The following is an 11,617-nucleotide window of genomic DNA, read 5'->3' as shown; positions in this document are numbered from 1 at the left end:
TGTGTGCTAGACCCCACAAGCCACAACTACTCTAACCCACATGCCACAACTACTGAAGCCTGTGAACATAGAGCCTGTGTTCCACAGGAAGAGAAGCCATTGCAATGAGAAGCCCTCACACCACAATGAAGAGTACACCCTGCTCGCTGCAACTAGAGAAAGCCCGCGCACAGCAACGAAGACCCAATGCAGCCAAAATAAATAAATAAATAAATAAATAAATAAATAAATATATTAAAAAAATAAAACAAAGTCAAAAAAACAAACTGAAAGAAAAGCTAAGTGAAGAAAAGACAAACACACAAAAATGACAAAAAGAAAAACAAAAAAATAAAAAAGAGGAAAACAAAACAAAACGAAGCAAAGCAAAATAGGAAAGGAACAAAGCAAAAAGAAAACAGACAACAAACAAAAAAGCACAGAACAATAACAAAGAATAAAAAATAATAAAATAAAATTAGAAAAATAAAAAAATATATTAGAAATAATAAAAGTAAAACTGTAACAACAAAACAAGACAGAACACCAACAGCCAAAAATATAAAAATAAAATTAAAATTAAAAAAAACTTACCCTTTCCCCGCTCCGTGTCCTCAAGTCCATTCTTTAGTAGATCTGTGTCTTTATTCCCATCCTGCCCCTAGGTTCTTCATGTGTATAGCTGATTCACTTTGTTATAAAGCAGAAACTAACACAGCATTGTAAAGCAATTATACTCCAATAAAGATGTTAAAAAAATGTAAAAAAAAAGATTAAAAAAAAGGAAAATAAAAAAATAAAAAATTCCGTGGTTCCTCTGCTATCTGTGTCCTTGCCCTCATGGTGAGCTACAGCCAACCCCTGCCTCCCCTGGTGGCCCTCCAAGACCTCTAGGTAGGTCTTTGGACCAAATGTGTCAGCCCCATCTCTGCCTCTCACCAGCATCTGCTCCTGAAACTGGCCCATAGCACATGTGCCTGAACAGGCCAGCTGGGGTGCAGGCTTCCATAGGCATGGATGCAGGGGCCAGTGCAGCTTGAGGAGGATTTTGCGGGGGTGGCTCTAGGCCCACCAGGACCTATGTGGCCTCAGGAGGCTTTGTTAGGGGTGGCATGTGGGCAGCTCTGACTTGCACAGGCCATGGAGGCTTTGGGGAAGTGGAGTTTTGGTACACTGGCACCTGCGTGGCCAGATGAGGCTTTGTCAGGGATGGTGGACGTGCTGCTGGGACCCTCGTGGCCCATGGGGCTTTGCAGGGGTGGTGCCCGGGTCCACCAGGACCTGCACAGCTAGAGGAGGCTTTGGTGTGGTTGGGGCTCCTAAAAAGTTATTTTTATGAGTCTTCTTGAAAATCTACATTTTGTAAAAGTATCAGTGTAAAATAATTATTGTCTATAAAGGAAAAAACTTAAAATAGCGTGGTTAAAGATTTGAGTACAATGCAATTAGCAGGAAATTTGGATATTTCTGTAACAGATAACATTTTAGGATAATAACTAGAATTATGACTGATAACTTTATATCAAGACATATCAGATGTTAGGGATTCCATATAAAATATGGAATATCTATATTAATTACATTTATCTATACACTATAACCTAAGGTTCATCTCCGATCACTTAACAATGGTTTTGATGTAATTCAGCAAACCAAATAAACTTAATTAGTTTAACATTCATCTCTGAGATGTCTCAGATATGCTCCTTTGAAGCATCCCAAAGTCAGCTGGAGGCTAAAAGAGCTTTAGTTGGATTTTTTTTTCTTAGGTCCCATTTGTTTATTTTTGTTTTTATTTCCATTACTCTAGGAGGTGGATCAAAAAAGATCTTGCTGTGATTTATGTCAAAGAGTGTTCTTCCTATGTTTTCCTCTAAGAGTTTTATAGTGTCCAGTCTTACATTTAGGTCTCTAATCCATTTTGAGTTTATTTTTGTGTATGGTGTTAGGGAGTATTCTAATTTCATTCATTTACATATAGCTGTCCAGTTTTCCCAGCACCACTTATTGAAGAGACTGTCTTTTCTCCATTGTATATCTTTGCCTCCTTTGTCATAGATTAGTTGACCATAGGTGCGTGGGTTTATCTCTGGGCTTTCTATCTTTTTCCATTGATCTATGTTTCTGTTTTTGTGCCAGTACCATATTGTCTTGATTACTGTAGCTTTGTAGTATAGTCTGAAGTGAGGGAGTCTGATTCCTCCAGCTCCGTTTTTTTCCCTCAAGACTGCTTTGGCTATTCGGGGTCTTTTGTGTCTCCATACAAATTTTAAGATGATTTGTTCTAGTTCCGAAAAAAATGCCATTGGTAATTTGATAGGGATTGCATTGAATCTGTAGATTGCTTTAGGTAGTATAATCATTTTCACAATGTTGATTCTTCCAATTCAAGAACATGGTATATCTCTCCACCTGTTGGTATCATCTTTAATTTCTTTCATCAGTGTCTTATAGTTTTCTGCATACAGGTCTTTTGTCTCCCTAGGTAGGTTTATTCCTAGGTATTTTATTCTTTTTGTTGCAATGGTAAATGGGAGTGTTTCCATAATTTCTCTTTCAGATTTTTCATCATTAGTGTATAGGAATGCAAGAGATTTCTGTGCATTAATTTTGTATCCTGCAACTTTACCATATTCATTAATTAGCTCTAGCAGTTTTCTGGTGGCAGTTTTAGGATTTTCTATGTATAATATCATGTCATCCGCAAACAGTGACAGTTTTACTTCTTCTTTTCCAATTTGTATTCCTTTTATTTTTTTTCTTCTCTGATTGCCATGGCTAGGACTTCCAGAACTATGTTGAATAATAGTGGTGAGAGTGGACATCCTTGTCTCGTTCCTGATCTTAGAGGAAATGCTTTCAGTTTTTCACCATTGAGAATGATGTTTGCTGTGGGTTTGTCATATATGGCCTTTATTCTGTTGAGGTAGGTTCCCTCTATGCCCACTTTCTGGAGAGTTTTTATCCTAAATGCGTGTTGAATTTTGTCAAAAGCTTTTTCTGCATCTATTGAGATGATCATATGGTTTTTCTTCTTCAATTTGTTAATATGGTGTATCACATTGATTGATTTGCATATACTGAAGAATCCTTGCATCCCTGGGATAAATCCCACTTGATAGTGGTGTATGATCCTTTTAATGTGTTGTTGGATTCTGTTTGCTAGTATTTCGTTGAGGATTTTTGCATCTGTATTCATCAGTGATATTGGTCTGTAATTTTCTTTTTTTGTAGTGTCTTTGTCTGGTTTTGGTATCAGGGTGATGGTGGCCTCATAGAATGACTTTGGGAGTGTTCCTTCCTCTGCAATTTTTTGGAAGAGTCTGAGAAGGATGGGTGTTAGCTCTTCTCTAAATATTTGATAGAATTCACCTGTGAAGCCATCTGGTCCTGGACTTCTGTTTGTTGGAAGATTTTTAATCACAGTTTCAATTTCATTACTTGTGATTGGTCTGTTCATATTTTCTCTTTCTTCCTGGTTCAGTCTTGGAAGGTTATACCTTTCTAAGAATTTGTCCATTTCTTCCAGGTTGTCCATTTTATTGGCATAAAGTTGCTTGTAGTAGTCTCTTAGGATGCTTTGTATTTCTGCAGTGTCTGTTGTAACTTCCCCTTTTTCATTTCTGATTTTGTTGATTTGAGTCCTCTCTCTCTTTTTCTTGATGAGTGTGGCTAATGGCTTATCAATTTTGTTTATCTTCTCAAAGAACCAGCTTTTAGTTTTATTGATCTTTGCTATTGTTTTTTTTGTTTCTATTTCATTTATTTCCACTCTGATCTTTATGATTTCTTTCTTTCTGCTAACTTTGGGTTTTGTTTGTTCTTCTTTCTCTAGTTCCTTTAGGTGTAAGGTTAGATTGTTTACTTGAGAATTTTCTTGTTTCTTTAGGTAGGCTTGTATAGCTATAAACTTCCCTCTTAGAACTGCTTTTGCTGCATCCCATAGGTTTTGGGTCGTCGTGTTTTCATTGTCATTTGTCTCTAGTTATTTTTTGATTTCCTCTTTGATTTCTTCAGTGATCTCTTGGTTATTTAGTAACGTATTGTTTAGCCTCCATGTGTTTGTCTTTTTTACGTTTTTTTCCCTGTAATTCATTTCTAATCTCATAGCATTGTGGTCAGAAAAGATGCTTGATATGATTTCAATTTTCTTAAATTTACTGAGGCTTGATTTGTGACCCAGCATGTGATCTATCCTGGAGAATGTTCTGTGCGCACTTGAGAAGAATGTGTAATCTGCTGTTTTTGGATGGAATGTCCTATAAATATCAATTAAATCTATCTGGTCTCTTGTGTCATTTAAAGCTTCTGTTTCCTTATTTATTTTCATTTTGGATGATCTGTCCATTGGTGTAAGTGAGGTGTTAAAGTCCCCCACTATTATTGTGCTACTGTCGATTTCCTCTTTTATAGCTGTTAGCAGTTGCCTTATGTATTGAGGTGCTCCTATGTTGGGTGCATATATATTTATAATTGTTATATATTCTTCTTGGATTGATCCCTTGATCATTATGTAGTGTCCTTCCTTGTCTCTTGTAACATTCTTTATTTTAAAGTCTATTTTATCTGATATGAGTATAGCTGCTCCAGCTTTCTTTTGATTTCCATTTGCATGGAATATCTTTTTCCATCCCCTCACATTCAGTCTGTATGTGTCCCTAGGTCTAAAGTAGGTCTCTTGTAGACAGCATATATATGGGTCTTGTTTTTGTAGCCATTCAGCAAGCCTGTGTCTTTTGGTTGGGGCATTTAATCCATTCACGTTTAAGGTAATTATTGATATGTATGTTCCTATGACCATTTTCTTAATCGTTTTGGGTTTGTTTTTGTAGGTCCTTTTCTTCTCTTGTGTTTCCCACTTAGAGAAGTTCCTTTAGCATTTGTTGTAGAGCTGGTTTGGTGGTGCTGAATTCCCTTAGCTTTAGCTTGTCTGTAAAGCTTTTGATTTCTCCACTGAATCTGAATGAGATCCTTGCTGGGTAGAGCAGTCTTGGTTGTAGGTTCTTCCCTTTCATCACTTTATGTATATCATGCCACTCCCTTCTGGCTTGTAGAGTTTCTGCTGAGAAATCAGCTGTTAACCTTATGGGAATTCCCTTGTATATTATTTGTCATTTTTCCCTTGCTGCTTTCAATAATTTTTCTTTGTCTTTAATTTTTGCCATTTTGATTACTATGTGTCTCGGCGTGTTTCTCCTTGGATTTATCCTGTATGGGACTCTCTTCACTTCCTGGACTTGGGTGGCTATTTCCTTTCCCATGTTAGGGAAGTTTTCGACTATAATCTCTTCAAATATTTTCTCGGGTCCTTTCTCTCTCTCTTCTCCTTCTGAGACCCCTATAATGCGAATGTTGTTGTGTTTATTGTTGTTCCAGAAGTCTCTTAGGCTGTCTTCACTTCTTTTCATTCCTTTTTCTTTAGTCTGTTCCACAGCAGTGAATTCCACCATTCTGTCTTCCAGGTCACTTATCCGTTCTTCTGCCTCAGTTATTCTGCTATTGATTCCTTCTAGTGTAGTTTTCATTTCAGTTATTGTATTGGTCATCTCTGTTTGTTTGTTCTTTAATTCTTCTAGGTCTTTGTTAATCATTTCTTGCATGTTCTCAATCTTTCCCTCCATTCTTATTCCGAGGTCCTGGATCATCTTCACTATCATTATTCTGAATTCTTTTTCTGAAAGGTTGCCTATCTCCACTTCATTTAATTGTTTTTCTGGGGTTTTTTTCTTGTTCCTTCATCTGGTATATAGCCCTCTGCTTTTTCATCTTGTCTATCTTTCTGTAACTGTGGTTTTTGGTCCACAGGTTGCAGGATTGTAGTTTTTCTTGCTTCTGCTGTCTGTCCTCTGGTGGTTGAGGCTATCTAAGAGGCTTGATGGGAGGCTCTGGTGGTGGGTAGAGCTGACTGTTCCTCTAGTTGGATTTTAATATTTGGGAAGTTCGTTAAAAATATCAAAAAGTTTTAAAAACACAGCAGGATCATAGGTCACTGTGAAACAATACTTTTTCATTTACCCAAAGTCCCAAAACAATTAAAAGAAAACAACAGATGTGGATCAGAAGGGCACAGAAACTCACAGAAACTCACACAATCTGTTATCAAAAAGGAGCACTCTAACAGAGAGAGAAATCAAATTCCAGTCTTGTATTAGCTTACTTAACAAAATCCATTTACTTAGTTAATTTTGATCTAAATTTATTTAATCCTGACCGTGAATACATATTTTTTCTCAGGGTTCCTTTCCACAACCTTTCATCCCATATATGCCTGTCCCTTATTTTTCCATCCAAATAACACTAACCAGCTCTAAGACATACTTTCTTTCTTTTCCCTCAATAAAATGTAGTTCTATTCCTCATACCTTCTTTACTGAAAACACACATTCTACTTTCCTACTGTACACTGAAATGTTTCTGTGTTATTCCTATTAGCTTTAATTACAAGTTTAAATTAGAATCCTCAGCTTTTAAAAACCTTAATTTCTAGTGAAAGTTAAGAAGTAAGCAATTATGAACTGTCTTTTACATTAGCGTTCTGTAGATTGGTGAACATAAATACCAGTGATAATTTCTAAAAGCATTTTTTTATACAGAATATCTCAGGGTGGCACCAAACATTTTCATTAATAGTCCTAATACCTTTAGTTTCTCTGTTTAGTAATTGATGTCTCAGTATCTTATTTTTTTGGAAATTATCCAGCTATTCAATAAACTTCCATCACAAATTAGCACAATTCTATAACTTTAAGTTACCAAATATCTGGAAAGATCATTTTAAGTAGACATTTCTAAAATATAATTATTTTAAAAGTTTACCCAAAAGCTCTTATCTCATTTACAGTTAAAGTCTCATAATATCAAGGTTTCCCCCTTGTAACATATATAATAAGGTCTTATTTGACTTCTATTAAACCTAGTTAGAATACAGTATTAATGCTGTTGACTCTAAAGACATGTCTATATTAATTAGATCAACAAACTTTAATACCAGGTATCAACTTAATATTCAATTTTTCCCAGTTCACATCAACCTGAAAGTCATTTTGGCCAGTTTCTTTATTTGTAAGCATTTTCTTTTAAATTAAATAGAGCTCTTTATAAATTCAATTTTGATAATGCTTTCCAGAGGTAGAGATATCTCATATGTATATTGTGTACACACACATAAACAGGCAAAACTAGAGATCTCATGGCTTCACTTAAAAACTCAGTTATGAATCAGGTATTACAATATAAACTTACTAGTTTACAAACAGTTGGAATACATTAAAGTTGCTTGCTCAGATGACTAAGGTTTTGCTATTTGTAAAGTTTGGCTCAGGGAGCATTCCCAGCAGTTTGGATTTTAAAACTGCCACTTGGTCATTTTTTTTTTCTTGGTTTCAGGTCTTGCCTCGTTAGGCTCAGTCTCAGGTCCTTGTAGCCTGTATTTACATTTCTAGTTTGTAAAGATTTGCAAGAGAAAGACAGTTGCTTTTAGTTTCCAAAGAACAGGTCTGTCATCTAGATGATACTGAAAGATTTTATCAGTGACAAGATTTCTAACTAAACTGAAATTTATTTTATGAGTTCTGTGTTCTAGAACTTTAGAGTTTAATTTATCATGCCTTCAAAGGTTTGTGTAAGGCATTCAGCAAAGACTTGCATTTTGAGTTCACAAGTTAAGCCCAGAGCAAAATCACTATTTTTTATTTTTATCAGCCCTTGAATGTTGCTTCCCAGTTTTTACTTATTTGTATGGCTCAGGTTACCCTATTGGTTTCCTTTAGTATGTTTAATATTTCCTAAGGGGCAATCTATATGACTTGTCTTAAAATACCATGCATGGAGGTATTTCCCAGTGAAGCATACCTATCCCACAATATAATTAAACAAAAGAGATGTAACCATCTTATAAAAAGCATATTTAAATATACCAATTTTATATACTTTCATCTCAATTCCATCAGCTTTACACCTTTAACTTTACTTTTTATTAGGATCCAATCAACAAGCTTTGATCTTACAGGAGGAGTTCTAGAAGTTTTTCTTCTTTTTGTTCCCTGTCCATTTTATCTATTTTTATATAAAAGGCTCTGAGATCCCCAGAGTGGAAACTCAGGCCCTTTGGCCTACCTGTTTCCCCAAATAATTGCTGGTCAAGTACCTCAGTGTAAATTTTTTCTAGCCCCTTAAATATATATTTTAAAACTGGGGTAAATAGAATGGACTTGTTTGGCTTTTAATGTTGGGGACCAGTAGGGTGTCCCTTTTGGCCCATTTAACCTTAGGTAGTGCAGTAATATCAAAACCTTGTGTTTTACAATAGCCAAGACATGGAACCAACCTGAATGTCCATTGACAGATGACTGGATAAAGATGTGGCACATACATACAATGGAATATTACTCAGCCATAAAAAGAAACGAAATTAAATTATTTGTAGTGAGGTGGATGGACCTAGAGTCTGTCATACAGAGTGAAGTAAGTCAGAAAGAGAAAAACAAATACCAGATTTTAATGAATATATACGGTATATATATTAAAAAAATGGTACTGATGAACCTAGTCGCAGGGCAGGAATAAAGATGTAGACATAGAGAATGGACTTGAGGACACGGGGTGGGAGAGGGAAGCTGGGGCGAAGTGAGAGTAGCATTGACATATATACACTACTGAATATAAAATAGCTAGTGGAAAGCAGCAGCATATCACAGGGAGATCAGCTCAGTGCTTTGCAATGACCTAGAAAGGTAGGATAGGGAGGATGGGAGGGAGGCTCAAGAGGGAGGGGATGTGGGGACATTTGTATGCATATGGCTCATTCACTTTGGTGTACAACAGAAACTAACACAGTATTGTGAGGCAATTATACTCCAATAAAGATCTATTAAAAAAAACAACCTTGTGTTTTAATCACATAAATGTCCATTTTATTTATCCCATTTTAAATAACCATCTAAAGATTTCTTTATTCATTTGAAATAATTCCTTGTAAAATTCCTACCTTGTTGGAAATAGTACCTAGAATTTCCTTACAGGATTTTTCCTGTTAACATTAATTATTCTAATGCTTTTATTAGCATCTGTAAGGCCCATTGAGAGCAAGCAAAGACCACAAATGAAGTTTCCCAAACCAGTTTTCCTTGTTTTAAACTAAAGAAGTGTTTAGGTTAACTATAAGATATATATATATATATATATATATATATATATATATATATATATATATATTTCTTTTTTCCGCATTTAGTTTGATTTTTGTTTTATGGGTACCAGTAAAACAGCTGTTTATAATGAGAGCACTTTAGATTCACCAATTTATTAGTTTCTCAAATTTAAAAGGATCCATCATTTGGCCATTAATAAAATATATTAATAGTGATTCAAACCAAGAAGATGCAAGAGGCTTCCCCATAAGAGAGTGGGGGAGGATGTAAGCTAAGTAAAATCAGGAGAGTTTACTCTCAAAAATAGTATGGCAGAGGTCAAATTTTCAAAACGCGTGTACACACACACACACACACACACACACACACACAGGGAATGTTCTAGGAAGATCAGAAAGAACATTTACATTTCAAAGACACAGAGAAATACAAGTTTTCCCCTACAAGGCCTTTGTTTAAAGTCAGAATGCTGAAAAGATATTTTTACCAAGCCAGCTTTTTAAACTTAATTTAACTTAACTGCATATGCAATAAAAGAGCCCCATTATTTTAGGGCTAGATTTCCTTTAATTTCCAGTTAAGTAAATACTTGTAAGTTTTGTACGTACATTAACCTGGCTGGGGTATTAGTTGGAGGCTGGCAATCTGTTGTTCCTTTTTCTTTTCTTTTGAAACCTTTATTTCCCATTTTAGGTTGAATTTGTCAGGGATAAAATTTACTAATGAAGTTGTGTGGTGGCCAGTGTGCTGCTTGTGAGCTTAACTCCTCTAGGCGTCACCCTAGAGTCGTTTCAGCTGTCTTATGTGTCTCGGTTTCTCCCGTTGGTGGTCTAAGACCACTGTGGGTGCTCGGATTGCTGAATGGCCAATTCTTATCTGCAGCCCCTGGATGAGCAAGTGTTTTAATTAATGAGGGGGTTTCCCTATGGGACCACTGCATGGTATGAGGACTCTGCCTCCAACACTCCCGTAAATTTCTCAGTCGCCTGAGAAAGCCGTAACTGGCTGGGAGGAGTCTTGTCCCTTTTCTTTGGAGCAAAGCTCTTATGTAATATCTTCACTTTTATCCTGACAAATGCTATTAAGGCAGCCAAACTGAGGAAAAGTGTCAGATCAGCCTCTTACCTAACCACTGAGCCAAGACCACTCAGTCTACAACTGAGCAAACACTGATATCTTTCAACCAGCATCCCCCTCCCCCGCCCCCAGTATCTTTCACCTGGGTGGGTATTACCTGGTATCTTTCAAATGAGCCCCCCTCCCCAGTATCTTTCAAGTGGAAGGGCAAGTACCTGTTGCACACTGCCAGTTAAAACTCAGGATGATCAACCAATACTTGGAGATCTGAGACCCAGGAGAGACTTACCCAAATTTGTCTTGACTCCCCAAGCAGGTGGACGGGTGCAAGGGGCCCCTGCTGGTACCAAGGCTCTTGTTCCTCTTAGAGTTCAGGTGAAAGAGGAAAGTCCACTCTGGGTCCCTTCATGGTTGCCATAAGTGTTGACTTAAAAAAATGCACAACGTGAGAGTTGTGAGTTAAGTTTTATTTGGGGAAAAATGAGGACTGCAGCCCAGGAGACAGTGTTTCAGATAGTTCTGAGAAACTGCTCCCAGGAGGTGAGGGGGGGAGCTAGGATATATAGGAGTTTTGCAACAAAGGACAGGTAGTTGGGAACATCAAAAGATTACTATTAATTAAAGAAACCAGATATGTCAAGTTAAGGAATTCTGTGCTTTTCTATGTATGGGAAGATGCAAGAGTCTGGGCTCACTGAAATCATTCCTTTGATCTGCACCTCAGCTATCTGGGGCCAGTATCCTGTGTTTTCACATCCTGAGTTTTTTCAGGGCTCACCGAAGGGAGTGGCTGCAGTCTGATGGCTGCTAGATGGCAGCAATTCTTTCCTTCTTGAGTTTCCTCAGGGCTCACTGTCTCATGTTGGAGAGCTGCAATCACTGATGACTGTGACATCCTTTATTTACTGATATGGCAGGCAATATTCCGTTTCTCACTGGGGATCCACCTCTCATGTGGCAGCTTCAAAATCTGAGGTATCAGACGTGTACAAACTTTTTCCTGGGAGACACTGGCAATTTGGTTTTATTATTGGTGTGGGCTGGAGGGAGAAGGAGGAGGTGTTCACTGACTTCCTCAGCTCTGGGGTGGATTGCAACCAGTCCCCTTAGATATGTACTAAGGTTAGAAGCCTAACTTCTGGGCACCAGCTTGCAAAGTGTGCAAACCCTTTTCAGGGAAAAACTGAGAGATGGGCATTTTTGCCTTCTGTCTCTGTGCTGAGCTCTGAATGGATAGCCAGTTAATAACTATTTTTTTTGCTTGCCACAGTTCTGGGGGCTTGTGAATGGAAGCCCCGTTGGCTATGAGAGCCAGCTGGTATGGGGACTGTGCTTTGAACAGCAGTCATAAAAGCTGGGGTGCAGATGTGTGTACAAGCTCCTTTCAGGGAGATACTGGTAACTTGGAGCAG

This window comes from Balaenoptera acutorostrata, chromosome X (assembly GCF_949987535.1).
Source record: "Balaenoptera acutorostrata chromosome X, mBalAcu1.1, whole genome shotgun sequence".
NCBI classification, from domain to species: domain Eukaryota; kingdom Metazoa; phylum Chordata; class Mammalia; order Artiodactyla; family Balaenopteridae; genus Balaenoptera; species Balaenoptera acutorostrata.
This window is presented reverse-complemented; position numbering follows the sequence as displayed.